Here is a 15432-nt window from a genome sequence, read left to right as displayed (position 1 = left end):
GCTGTGGCACTTGAAAATTTAGCTAAAAATTCCTCTCCCAGCATCTGAATGAATTCTCCTAGGAGAGAAGGCAGAGGATGGCTCTTCCCTGGATGCTGAGTCAGTCAGTCAGTTGACAAGCATTTTTAGTGATTTTGGGCCCTTAAGGGACACTGGATGCTGAAGGAGGGGCTTCCGTGACTGGCACATCCCAGTCTCTGAGTGATTGGCAAGTTTGTAAATTACAAAGAGCTTTGTAAACCAGGACCTTCCAAATGACTTGGAAAAGGTCTCGGAATAGTTGTAGATTAATAGGTGAGAGTATGAGGCATGGGCTGCTGGTGGTCCTGTTCCCCCTCCCCCTGCCCTTTCCCTACCATCACCATCCTTTCTTCCATTTCCGAGGGCATTGTCCTAGCCCTGACTAGAGATTCCCAATACAGTGATCAGGGGATATCCAGAGTGCTCTCCTCCTCCTAAAGTCCTGACTAAAAAGTTCAATCTATTGAAAGTCATTGTTGCTAATGAGTTTGGACTAACTTTCTTGATCAAGAACCCACTCTAGTGGAGTATCCACTGGGTTCCGAAACCTTTGCCTTGGACAGTACCCAGTGCTGGATCACAGGGGAACGGGGACCTGCCCAAGCTCAGGCTGGACATTTATCCTGGCCCAGACCCAGGATACTGAAGGTCATGAGGATCTCCCTCCCAGCCTTATCCCATTCCTTATCTGGATCCTTATCTCCATTGTCATACAGCCCTGACAGAGGAAGTAGATCCTGGGTGGACCCAGGCCTATAAATCACTCTGGACTCCAAGACCTGCCAACCTTCTCCAAGGTTCACCTAGTTTCTCTTCTCTTCTCTGGGTCTCTCCCTCTATCTTTCCTCCATTGCTGTCACTTCTAATTCCATCTCATTTCCCTGTCTTTGTCTTCCCGCTGTCTCTTCTTGGTCTTGGTCTCTCTTCTCCAACTTTTATCTAGCCTTCCTTCCCTCTATCTCCTGCTCCTCTCAGTATATGGCCATTTCCTAGACAAAGTTCCCATAGCCTGATCATTAATCCCTTGTTAACAACAAAAAAGACTAGTCATTATTTCTAAGTTCAGTCTACTTGGGATCAAGTGTTTGTTCCTATTTCATTTAATATTCTTTATCGATGATCCAACTAAAGGTATTTATGATATACCTTTCAAATTTGCAGATGACAACAAATTGAGGGATAGCCAACATGCTGGATAATGGTTAGGAATCAAAAAGATCTTAGATGGTTAAAATTTTGAGCTAAACCTAAAAAAAAAAAATTATTAGTGATGAAGGTGAAGTTTTAGTTCTTGGGTTTAAGCAATCAATTTTACAAATATAAGACTGAGAGGCATACATTTAGGGGGGCTTTTGGTCTGAAAAGGGTCCAACAGCTTTTTAGGAGTACAAAGAATAAAAGTGCATCAATGGAATATTTTAAATTACAAGGCAAAAGGGAAGTGAAGGAAGTTCAGAAGAGAACCCAGACAGGCAGGATAATGCTGGCATTACTGTATGAAATTTTTCATAGATTGTTATTGTCTTTCATTTCTATATCATTCGATTCCCCCCCCCACCTCTCATATCTCTTCTTTTGCAGCAAATCTGCTCTTTATAATTTTGCAATATTCATTTTCTTTTAAATTTTATTTTATTAGATTTTTATCAATATCTTTGTTTTGACATTCCTAAATTTCTTCCTGCATGCTTCCTTCTCTATCAGATAGCTATCTCTTATTAAAAGAAGGGAGCAAAAAAAATTCATCAATATGATATGTGTGTGTACCTCACCACTTTTACCAAGTAGTAGAGTTGTTGCAATATTTTCTCTGCAATATTTTCTCATATCTCTTCTTTGGGGCCATGTTTGTTCTTTGTCATTTTACATTCATTTTTTATTCTTTTTAGTTTTGTTCTTTCCATTTACAGCGTTGTGGTCACCATGTATATTGTTTCCATGGATCTGTTTATTTCACTCTGCAGCAGTTCATGAAAGTCTCCCCATACTTCCCTGGATTCATCTTATTTGTTGTTTCTTACAACACCTCATTACATTCACGTGCCACAATTTGTTTAGCCATTCCCTACTTGATGGAAATATTTTCTAGTTCTTTGTACCATGAAAAGTCTTGCTATAAATATTTTGGTGTATATGGAGCCTTTTTTTTTTTTTTGTCAGTGATATCCTTAACATATATATTCCTAGCGGTGAAATTTCTGGATCAAAGGGTATAGACATTTTATCTACTTTATTTGCATAACTCCAAAATGCTTTCCAGAACAGTTGCATTAATTCACAACTCTATCAACGTCTTTGCGTGCTTGTTTTGTCACAACCTCTTCAACATGGTGGACTTTTCTCTCCTTTTGTTATCTTTGCCAGTTTGCTGGGTATGAGGTAAAACTGCAGAGTTGTTTTGATTTGCATTTCTCTTGTTATCAGGGATCTGGATCATTCCTTCTTATGGCATGTTAAATTTAACATGAGCTGTATGTAATAAATTCATGTTGTTGATCAGTTGTTTCAATCATATCTGACTCTTCGTGACCTCATTTGGAATTTTCTTGACAGATACTGGAGTGATTTGCCATTTCTTTGTCCAGCTCATTTTACAGCTATGGAAATTGAGAGTCAAGTGATTTGCCCAGGGTCGCACAGCTATTTAAGTGATTGAGGCTGGATTTGAACATATACACACAGACACAGACATATATCTGCATATATATATATATATATATATATATATACACAATATATATATATATATATATACGTATATATGCAAAGCTCACCAATTGTGGAAATAATCAAGGTGGTCATGCAGAAAGTAACTTTATAGCAGGTGACAGTATATATAAGAGGACAACAGTTTGGAGAGGTGATTTTCCTTCCCTTCTCCAATCATCCGAGTCATCTTGTCCAACAGGAAACAGTGTTTTGCTGGAAGCAGAGAGAGATGGAAGTGGTGTTCTGTTAGAAAATTAAGGTAAACTGAAAGACAGACAATGTCAAAATATTAACTAGACTAGCTAGCAGTAATCAATGAATTGAGTCAATGGCTTTTCTCAGGAACCAAGACACTGAGTGAGGGCTGACAGGGTCTTTTATAACCATCAGCAAGATGACTGAGCAAAATCTCAAGCACTATTAAATGTGTCTTCTGATTGGCCTGACATTACATCATGACCACCCTGATTGGTAGATTTTTTTTTTGGAGGGGTGTTCATTTATCTATTCATTTTTAATACACATTGCTTTATGAATCATGTTGGCAGAGAAAAATCAGAACAAAAGAGAAAAACCATGGTAGAAGGGAAAAAAGGAAACAGAAAAAAGAAGTGCTCATCCAAAGCAATCCCAATAGACTTTGGACAGAAAATGTAATCTGCATTCAGAAAAAGAACTATGGAGAATGAATGGTAGATATTTTAATAAGGAAGTAGATTAAGAGTCACCTCAGCTCTTCCCTATTACTTCCTTACTGAGATATTGGATTATTTCCCAAGTGATGGAATTAGTTTGCAGACACGGGTGTTGTCTGCAATAGGGGTTTTGAGTGAATCGATCAGAGATAATATCAAGATGGAGATTCAGTACACAACAGAATTGATTACTGAGTGAAAGCAATTACAAGATAAAATTTGGCCTTTAGGTAAGTTTTTCAAAGTGTGGGAGATTATTAAGCCCATGTCACTTTGTCTTAAAATAAAATTTCAATTTTATAGGGGCTACAAGGAGAACACCTGGCAGTAGAGAACAGAACTAACTTTGGGTTCAATTATGCCCAAAAGGCTATCAAACCATGCATTAGTGTTTCTACTGGGCTTGTATCCTAAGGAGATCATGTGTGAAAATGTTTGTGGCAGCCCTTTTCATAGTGGCAAGAAACTGGAAACTAAGGGAATGCCCGTCAGTCGGAGAATGGCTGAATAAATTATGGTGTATGAATGTTATGGAACATTATTGTTCTGTAAGAAATGACCAGCCGGAGGATTTCAGAGAAGCCTGGAGAGACTGACAGGAACTGATGCTGAGGAAAGTGAGCAGAACCAGGAGATCAGTGTACACTGATGACTTTACAACATGACTTTATAACGATCAATTCTGATGGATGTAATGCTTTTCAACAATGAGATGATTGAGGCCAGTTCCAATGATCTTGTGATGAAATGAGCCATCTGCACACAGAGGGAGGATTGTGGGAACTGAGGGTGGACCATAACATAATATTTTTACCCCTTTTGTCAGCTTTTGTGATGCCTAAGAATTGGAAACAAAGTAGATGCCATCATTGGGAAATAGCTAAACAAACTGTCGTTTATGAATATAATAGAATATTACTATTGTTGTTTGCTTGCATTTTGTTTTCTTTCTCATTTTTTCCTTTTTAATCTGATTTTTCTTGTGCAGCATGATATTTGTGGAAATATGTATAGAAGTGCACATACTTAACATATATTGGATTACTCGCCATCTTAAGAGGAGAGGGTGGGGAGAAGGGAGGGAAAACATTGGGAATTTAAGGTTTTGCAAGGAAGAATGTTGCAAATTATCCATGCATATGTTTTGGGAAAAAAAAGCTTTAATAAAACAAATTTTTAAAATAGAGTCACCAAAAGAAAAAAAAAGAATTGCTTTGGGGAAATAATACAGTTTTTTCAATGATAAAAAAAAACCCAACTTGGGGTTCAAGAAAAAAGTAGCCCTAACATTTGGGAGGTGAGTTTTGGAACCCAGATGAGTGGCTCATATAACAAAAGATGCTGTACCCAGGAAGGTACAGGAAAAGAATACTGGGCCCTGTACATATGTTTCCAACATGAGTGTCTCAATATCAGTGTACCCTCATTTTGTGCCCACTCTTTCCATTGATGTTGGATGTATTTCTGGGAGAATATCATCTAAGTTACAGAGGAATGCTGTGTAAGTACTGTATTTAAATTTTAGTAAACACCTTTTCTTTGAATTGTATCTACTGACTGAATATTTTTTTAAATAACTTTTTATTGACAGAACCCAGGCCTGGGTAATTTTTTGCAACATTATCCCTTGCATTCACTTCTGTTCCGACTTTCCTCCTCCCTCCCTCCACCCCCTCCCCCAGATGGCAAGCAGTCCTATACATGCTAAATGTTATAGTACATCCTAGATATAACATATGTGTGCAGAACCAAATAGTTCTCTTGTTGCACAGAAAAAATTGGATTCAGAAGGTAAAAATAACCCGGGAAGAAAAACAAACATGCAAACAGTTTACATTCATTTCCCAGTGTTCTTTCTTTGGGTGTAGCTGCTTCTGTCCATCATTGATCGATTGAAACTGAGTTAGGTCTTCTCTTTGTCAAAGAAATCCACTTCCATCAGAATATATCCCCATACAGTATTGTTGTTGAGGTATCTAATGATTCGCGCTCACTTCACTCGGCATCAGTTCGTGTAAGTCTCTCCAAGCCTCTCTGTATTCATCCTGTTGGTCATTTCTTACAGAACAATAATATTCCATAACATTCATATGCCACAATTTACCCAACCATTCTCCAATTGATGGGCGTTCATTCATTTTTCAGTTTCTAGACACTACAAACAGGGCTGCCACAAACATTCTTGCACATACAGGTCCCTTTCCCTTCTTTAGTATCTCTTTGGGGTATAAGCCCAGTAATAGCACTGCTGGATCAAAGGGTATGCACAGTTTGATAACTTTGGGGGCATAATTCCAGATTGTTCTCCAGAATGGTTGGATCCATTCACAATTCCTCCAACAATGCATCAATGTCTGTTTTCCCACATCCCCTCCAACATTCTGCATTATCTTTCCCTGTCATTCTAGCCAATCTGGCAGGTGTGTAGTGGTGTCTCAAGAGTTGTCTTAATTTGCATTTCTCTGATCAATAGTGATTTAGAATACTGACTGAATATTAAAGGCAACCACATTAGTGAGAGCTCCTGAGTGATAGTCTTAGGTCTTCAGACCAATAGACAACTTCAGGAAGCTTGAAGTACCTGTAAAACTGGGGTGTTCTGGTTAATGTTTAACAACTAGCTTTGTGGGGGTGGGGGGAAATGTTTTAGGGCAACATTCTAAAGTCCAATCTGCATTATTAACATCGTTTCCTTTATTGTCTTAAGTTTAGAGATTCAATTAAGCAATCAATCAAGTCCTGATTCCTAATGTTCATGGATTTCTGAAGTATAAAAGCTTACACTGAAAATTTAGAATCCGCTTTTTTGAGTAGGAACCGACTTGCGGCACATTCATGTCTGTGTTCTTGGGAACTCGACCAGAATACCTGTACTTTCTAATGTGAGGAGGAGGTAGGTCCAGAAGAATCTTTACACAAGGATCTAGTAAAAGAACTTCATATATTATGAGTTATCTAAAGCAATAGTACTGGAAGGGGAATGGAGCCCGGCATACTTAGCAGGGGGAGAAGCAGCGGGAGCAGGACTCCATGAGCAGCAGTGGGGGGAGCCCAGGCAGAGGTGGTAGCAGCTGCAGACTCCCGGCAGCCTCAAACCCCCTGGACAGCAGAAGGAGCAGAACCATGCTTCCCCCTCCACATCTAGGCCCCCTCCTTCCCATGGAAATTGGGCAGCTTGGAGTGAAGAGAGAATATTAAGGTTATAGCTCCTCTCAGAAAGTGAGATAAGAAGGGCGGAGCCTAACGGAGCTGGATTAGCTTGTTTCTCTGCTATTGGAAGCCCCACTTGGTTAGGCTGCAGACTGGAGATGTATTTTTTTTTTTTTAATTAGAGCTTTTTATTTACAAGTTATATGCACGGGTAACTTTACAGCATTGACAATTACAAAACCTTTTGTTCCAATTTTTCCCCTCCTTCCCCCCACCCCCTCCCCTAGCTGGCAGGTTGACCAATACATGTTAAATATGTTAAAGCATAAGTTAAATACAATATATGTATACATGTCCAAACAGTTATTTTGCTGTACAAAAAGAGTCAGACTCTGAAATAGTGTACATTTAGCCTGTGAGGGAAATCAAAAATGCAGGCAGACAAAAATAGAAGGATTGGGAATTCTATGTAGTGGTTCATAGTCATTTCCCAGAGTTCTTTCGCTGGGCGTAGCTGGTTCAGTTCGTTACTGCCCCATTGGAACTGATTTGGTTCCTCTCATTGCTGAGGATGGCCAGGTCCAACAGAATTGATCCTCATACAGTACTGTTGTTGAAGTGTATAATGATCTCCTGGTTCTGCTCATTTCACTCAGCATCAGTTCGTGTCAGTCTCGTCAAGCCTTTCTGTATTCATCCTGCTGGTCATTTCTTACAGAACAATAATATTCCATAACATTCATATACCACAATTTACCCAACCATTCTCCAATTGATAGTTTCTTAAATCCACTCAGTTTCTAGTTTCTGGCCTCTACAAAGAGGGCTGCCACAAACATTCATGCACATACACATCCCTTTCCCTTCTTTAAGATCTCTTTGGGATATAAGCCCAGTAGTAACACTGCTGGGTCAAAGGGGATGCACAGTTTGATAGCCCTTTGGGCATCGTTCCAAATTGCTCTCCAGAATGGTTGGATGTGTTCACAACTTCACTAATAATGCATCAGTGTCCCAGTTTCCCCATGTCCCCTCCAACATTCCGCCTTATCTTTCCCTGTCATTCTAGCCAGTCTGACAGGTATGTAGGGGTGTGGAGATGTACTTCTTATGAGAAAAACCCAGTACTCGTTTTTTTGCCATCCCATTATGCCTTTTAATAACAAGGACTGAGGTCGTTGTGATTGTTTTCTTATGTCACTTTGCATCAGTTCATATAGCTCTTTTTATGCTTCTTTGTATTTATCACTTGCATAATTTCTCACAGAATTGTAATATTCCATTATGTTCATGAACCATAATTTGTTTACCTATTCCCTAATGATGGGCATCTGTAACCTCCCACCCAGAGGTTACAGTCACACCTAGGTCCCAGGCCCTGAGATGACCCCTGCCCACTGCCTCGCACAGTGTTCTTTACCAATCTTACTTACCTCTGTCAGTCTTCAGAGATCTCCAGCCACCGCCTCTCCGAGCCAGGTTCTCACGCCCAACAGAGTACCAGAGGAGGCCACAGGCGAGCTCAGACCTTGTTCCAGGCGGTCACATCCTGCCTCCTCCTGCACCCTTACTGACCTCCCACTGATTCCTAGGGAATCCCTTGCACTCCTAATGAACTCCACCCACCTTCTCCCCACAGTTTAAGTAGGGTTTATGAGATCACACGCAGCCAATTAGAGAAGGAGACGGCTCCTGGGATCCCATTGATGTCACGGTCTCAATGTGACCAGAGCTTCCTCTCACGAGGGCGTCCATGCTGGTCACAGAAAACCACATCTGGGGATCTCAGGCTTCAAGGCCTTTGTACTTTCCAATTGTGCTGTATGAGCTTCCTCTCCGGACCCTTATGAGCATCCACTTTGTTTCCAATTTTTAGATATCACAAAAGGTGCTGCTAAAAAGTAATGGTTCTTTTCCTTCTTATCTACAGTATAGGCATTTTAGTCACCTTGTAAAATTCCACATTGCTTTCCAAAACGGCTGTCCCATTTCACAGCTCCACCAACAATGTATCAGTGAGCCGATTCAACCATAACCCCTCCAACATCGATTGTTGCCTTTTTTTTTTTTTTTGCCAGTTTGCAGGGTATGAAGAGAAACCCTCAAGGTCCTTTTCAACGCTGAGATTCTATGATTCTTTCCATCTCTGTGAAGTCAGGAAAATCTGAGTTCAACTCCAACCTGAGATACTTGTTAGTTGTGTGACCCTGACCAAGTCACTTTTCTTCTGTTTGCCTCAGTTTCTTCATCTGTAAATCAGGGATAATAAAAGCAGAGTTGTGATAAGGATCTCATGAGATAATATTTATAAAGCACTTAGTGTCTGACACATATAGAAGGCATGCAATAAATGCTTTCTATCTTTTCTGGTCATTCCAAATCCTCCTGACTGCCTTCTAGACACTCACAAAATCATGGATTTAAAACTAGGAAGGATCTAGTCTGATCTCTTCATTTTAAAGATGAAGAAAAAGTTCTGGGGTTTGAGTGACACTCTCCAGCTTCCAATCCCAGTTCAGCCACTTTTTATCATTTGTGTGACTTTGGGCCAATCTCCTCTCTGGACTTCAAGTTTTTCTTCTTCCAAACTATCCTGGTCAAAGGTATTGAGGGGTGAGATACCCTAACAGCATTTGGGGGTCACCAGGCCGGTGTTGCATGTTTTGCAAAAGAATTTGCAGTCCCAATCTCTAAGGGAGATTTTGGCAAAAATGGGTTTATTTTCACTGAGCGGTCTCAGTGGGCTAGGATCCATTAGGAAGATAGCAAAGATTGGGGATACAGAGTTCGATTTTATTTAGCTTTCTATGGCGCGAAACTAAGGAACAATTTAAGGGACTAACCTCCAGGTCAATAATGGGGTGGTGATTATTTCCAAGGTCACCAAATGAATTGAAGATAGAGATTATTTTGGGAGTTACCCCGAAGTCAAGTAGGAGGGTGGGAGAGGTTAAGATTCAGGTGAGATCATTTTAGGAGTTTCCCCAAGCCGACAGGGGTTGAGATTCAGGGTTTTTCTAACTCAGCCACAAAGATTGGGGGACTCAGAGTCCTATTACATCAAAGGTGCCCTCATCTTTCTAGTGTCTAAGGTTTGTAAGCTCAGCATTATCCTGGACTCTTCTCTGTGATGATGACCAGTGAAGGGAGTGAAGTCTATGACTTTGTGAGATCAAAAGGTCAAGGGGACCTCTTGTTGTCCCAACTTTCCCAAGCCCGGGTTCGCAGCCATAGAAGTATCAGTGTCCTGAGGAGCAGGGAGAGTGTGGTCACTCAGGCCAGGAGGCCTGTCAGTCAGACTGCAGCTGGACCTGAGCCGAGAGGGACCAATGTTATGAAGGGACTGAGCTAAATTCAAAGATCCCCCAATGAAGAGGAAGAGCCAGCCAAACATGGCTCTGTTATCTGCAGAGAAAAGTCACGTCAACCCCGGAGAGATGTGACAGGCCCGTCCCTGAGAGAAGGGGACTAACTCCCCAGAAGCAGTAGCAGTGGGGAGGGATGGGAAACTAGGGAGGGAAGACTGAGAAAGTCATCTTGAGGAAGGTAAGATTTGAGTTGAATCTTGAAGGAATACAGGAAAAAAGCAGAGATGAGAAAGCAGTCAGAGAAGACACATGGAGTCAGGAGATGGAGGGTTTCATGGGAGAAACAGGCACTGGACTGTAGAGAAAATGGGGGAGCAGTCAGTGGAAGAAACTGTAAAGCTAAGAATGGGCTAAGGCAATGAAGGGCTTTAAATATCAAGCATGGATTTTGTATTTGGTAAGCAACTGGGAACTACTGGAGTTTGCCGAGGAGAGTTAGACCTGCATTTTAGGAAGACTATTTTGGCCATTGATTAGGGGATGATTTGTAGTGAAGAGGGATTGGGACAGGGTGGTAACTATGTGAGTAAAGATCCGGGATTATTTATGAGAAACGTTGTGAGGGAAGAAACACAAGTGCAAGGTGAATAAGAGTGAGGATGCAGGAATGAATGAAACCAGTTTCCAAATCTGGATGATGGTACCCTGGAGGACACTCATGGTTCTTGGGCATTACCTACAGGAAGATTCGGCAAAGTAGACATAGGAGGAGTAGGAAAACAGGGAGAAAGAGAATCAGGAAATCTCCCTATTTTTATGTGCAGGGTATTCTCCTAGGATCAAGGAATATGTGTATATTTGTATCCACTATATCACAAAACTTTCCCCATCATTTTATACTCCATTTTGTTCAAGTATTAGTTAAAAGTGTACTGAGTAAACCATAAAGCTAAATCAAGGACCAAATGTGCAGTACTACACAGTAATAAAATAATAAAGCAATAGTCAAATGTAGTTAATATATAGCAAACAAAACTATAAAACAAACATGCAAATTAGTACCATAAAGCAACATACATGGAACCCTGCAGATGACATTCACTGTACAACATACTCTAGTAATTAGCATACAAATAGGCAGAAAATATTCAATAAATCAGTACCACATGCAAATAAGCAGCAACTTATCAAAGAGCTTAACACATTAAGAATCAGTGGCTTGACAACAATACATTTATAAGCCTATGAAATATAGTGGAAGGGTTATAAGAGGGAAATCCCATAAGGATACAAAAAGAAAAAAAGAATTATTGGAAAGTTGGACTGGAACAAAACACCTCAATCAATCGGTAAACCTCAATTACTCCTTAATAGAAAAGTGGTCAAAGGAGATGAAAGAAAAGTTCTCAAAAGAATAATCAGCCAGACCTGGTGCTAAATGTCTCTAACCTCAATTACCTAAGAGGCTGAGGCTGGATCTCTTGACCTTGGTAGTTCTGAGCTGTAGTGGGATAAAGTGATAAAGTCCTCAATAATTAATCTCTGCATTAATATGATTGCGGTGCCACAGTTTCCCTACATTGTCCTGCCTCAGTTTCCCTTTATTGTTCTACCTCAGTTTCTCTAAATTGTTCTGCCTAAGTTCCTTGAATTGTTCTACCTCAAACTCCCTGACCATTAGGACTGAGATAATTTGGGCTAGGAGCCGTGACCATTAGCATTCTGTAGGCAGATAAGTTACTAAGAGATATGCTTACATATCTCTAAGTTCCAGACTTTCTGTCTCTAGCTGACTACCCCCATCACTTCCAATTTACCAGAATTTATGGTCCTACCCCCAACCTGCCAGAACTGAATTGATGGTCCCAGCCTGGAAATTCCTCCCCTTTATCAATGTTCAGACTCCACCCCTTGCCTTTGTTTCCCCTGACCTTAGAGCCATATATAACTCATTGGAATCTCACATGCAATGCTGGATTCTTTGAGACAAAAGTCCAATTCAGCCCTGGAGGCAGAATGGATTCTGCTCTGCCTCCAGACAATCTCTCCCTTTCAGAAACCCAAATAAAATATTAAAAACTCTCTAATCTCTATCTTGCCTCGATTTCTCTGGTATGACATGATAAACCCTAGGAGGAGAGGGTCACCAGATTGCCTGAGGAGGAGTAAACCAGCACAGATCAAAAATGGAGCAGATCAAATGTGAAGGTTTTCTGGAGGCAGCCTTAGTTTCAGTTATAATCAATAATTACTCCCAAATGCAGCCAGCTGGTAAAAATGCAAACCTTTATTTCTCCTTCCAAATTAGCCTGGTTAGCCCAGAGACCTATCTCTCTGCTTGAGCTCTTACAGCTTGTCCTTTGCTTCTGCCTCTGCTTTCTTCAGCCTCCAGCCAGCACAAAGGTAGAAAATGCAATGAATCTCTCTTGCCTCGAAGATAGGGCTTGTAGGCTTTCTTTCAGAGTTCCCGTGGCCCTGAGAGCTTCTTGCTTATATGCTGTGCACTGAGTACACACCCATCATTATATCACTGGGAAACCATTATTTGTTGTAGGATTAAATCAGTGCTAAACTAGATTTAACCATTGTTTCTATCAGTTCCACTTAGTACCTTGTTTCAAGTTCTGGCTGGCTTAACAGTTTGTAAAGATTCCAACAATCAAACTCCTGTGTCAAAGAGAGAGGGAGCAGGTAGCTGTTGAACTTCTTGCCTAAGAGAGTGAAAGAAAAAAGGGGAGGGGAGGGAGGGTGAGAGAGAAATAAAGAAACGGAAGGAAGGAAGGAAGGAAGGAAGGAAGGAAGGAAGGAAGGAAGGAAGGAAGGAAGGAAGGGAGGGAGGGAGGGTGTGGGACAGTAGCAACCACAAAAACAATCAGAGACTCTCAGAATAAGAAAAAGCAAAAAGAGGTTTATTACAATCTCCCAAGAAAGGGCATCTCATTTGTGGAAATACATATAGAGGAATTGCACATGTTTAACATATATTGGATCACTTACCCACTGCGGGAGGGAGTGGGGAGAAGGGAGGGAAAAAATTAGAACACATAGTTTTATAGGGGTAAATGTTGAAAATTATAATGTATGTATTTTAAAAATAAAAGGCTATAATTAAAAAATATAAAATATTTTTTAAAAAAGGAAAGAAAGGGCATCTCCCATATAACAAGGTGTTTGTCAGCAAAAGGAGCACAAAGTAAAAATTGCAAAACACATAATTAAATACCTTGAATGCAGAAGTCCCCACCTCCACCTGATCCTTTCTTCCTTTTTGATCTGATTTTTCTTGTGTAGAATGATAAGTTTGGAAATATGTATAAAAGAATGGTGCATGTTTAACATACATTGGATTACTTAATATCTAGGGAGGGGAAGGGAGGGAGAAAAATATGGAACACAAGGTTTTACAAGGGTGAATGTTGAATACTATGCTTGCGTGTATTTTGACAATTAAAAGTGGGATGTACAAAAATGTTTGTGGCAGCCCTTTTTGTAGTAGCAAGAGACTGGAAACTGAGTCGATACCCATCAGTTGGAGAATGGCTGAATTATGGCATATGAATATTATGGAATATTATTGCTCTGTAAGAAACAACAGCAGGATGATTTCAGAGAGGCCTGGAGAGACTTATAGAAACTGATGCTGAGTGAAGTAAACAGAACCAGGAGATCATTGCATACGACAACATCAATATTATATGATGATCAATTCTGATGGACTTGGCTCTTTCCAATAATGAGATGATTCAGACCAGTTCCAATGATCTTGTGAGAAAGTGAGTCATCTACCCCCAGAGAGAGGACTGAGAAACTGAGTGTGGATCACACATAGAATTTTCACTCTTTTTGTTTGTTGTTCACTTGCATTTTTGTTTTCTTCTTCATTTTTTTCCTTTTTGATCTGATTTTTCTTGTGCGACAAGAGAATTGTATAAATATGTTTACACATATTGGATTTAGCATATATTTTAACATGTTTAACATATATTGGATTGTTTGCCATCTAGGGGAGAGTGTGGGGAGGAGGGGAAAATTTTAAATACAAGGCTATGCAAGGGGCAATGTTGAAAAATTATACGTGCATATGTTTTGAAAATAAAAAGCTTTTAAAAGAAAGAAAAAGAAAGAGGGGCAGCTAGGTGGCGCAGTGGATAGAGTGCCAGTTCTGAAGTCAAGAGGACCTGAGTTCAAATGTGACCTCAGACACTTTATATTTCCTAGCTGTGTGACCCCAGGCAAGTCAATTAACCCCAATTGCCTCGGGGGGGGGGGGGGGGGGAAGCTGTTATTAAAAAAACAAATAAAGAAAATAACCAGGCATGTTCCAGGTATATACAGAGTATTTGGGGGATCATTTTAGAAGGGAAGAAGGCACTGGGAAAGGCTGACAGCATAAGATTTGTGTTGACTCTTGAAAGAGGCCAAAAATCTTATATCCCAAAGATATTATCAAGAAGGGAAAGGGACCTGTAGGTGCACGAATGTTTGTGGCAGCCCTTTTTGTAGTGGCTAGAAACTGGAAACTGAGTGGATGCCCATCAGTTGGAGAATGGCTGAATAAATTGTGGTATATGAATATTATGGAATATTACTGTTCCGTAAGAAATGACCAACAGGATGATTTCAGAAAGGCCTGGAGAGACTTATAGAAACTGATGCTGAGTGAAATGAGCAGGACCAGGAGATCATTATATACTTCAACAACAATACTATATGATGACCAGTTCTGATGGACCTGGCCATCCTCAGCAACGAGATCAACCAAATCATTTCCAATGGAGCAGTAATGAACTGAACCAGCTACGCCCAGAGAAAGAACTCTGGGTGATGACTAGAAACCATTACATTGAATTCCCAATCCCTATATTTATGCCCACCTGCATTTTTGATTTCCTTCACAGGCTAATTGTACAATATTTCAGAGTCTGATTCTTTTTGTACAGCAAAATAACGGTTTGGTCATGTATACTTATTCTGAATCTAATTTATATTTTAATATATTTAACATCTACTGGTCATCCTGCCATCTGGGGGAGGGGGTGGGGGATAAGAGGTGAAAAATTGGAACAAGAGGTTTGGCAATTGTTAATGCTGTAAAGTTTCCCATGCATATATCCTGTAAATAAAAGGCTATTAAATTTAAAAAAAAAGAAAGAAAGAAAGAGGCCAAAAATATAATAAAGAGATGGAGATGAGGAGGGAGAGAGCATTTTAGCTACAGAACACAATCAGTGCAAAGGTGTGGAGATAGAAGACAGGGATAAAAGAAAGGTATAAGACAGTCCTTGCCTTCAAGGATCCCATAGTTCACCCTACAAGATACAAACAACTATGTGCAAACAAATATATACTGGACAAGTTAAAGATAATCGAGATAATCTATAGGAAGAGGGATTAGGGCGAGTTTCCTATATTTTTTTGGAAAGTCCCCTACTAGCTTTAAAGAGATTGTAAGAGGACAGAAAGAACTTATTCCCTTAGGACTTAACATATATTTATTTTTATAATAGCTTTTTATTTTTCAAAATATATTTAAGGATAATTTTCAATAT

Source organism: Sarcophilus harrisii, chromosome 4 (genome assembly GCF_902635505.1).
Source record: "Sarcophilus harrisii chromosome 4, mSarHar1.11, whole genome shotgun sequence".
Classification (NCBI taxonomy): domain Eukaryota; kingdom Metazoa; phylum Chordata; class Mammalia; order Dasyuromorphia; family Dasyuridae; genus Sarcophilus; species Sarcophilus harrisii.
The sequence above is the reverse complement of the archived record's forward strand: the minus strand, read 5'-3'. Positions refer to the sequence as shown.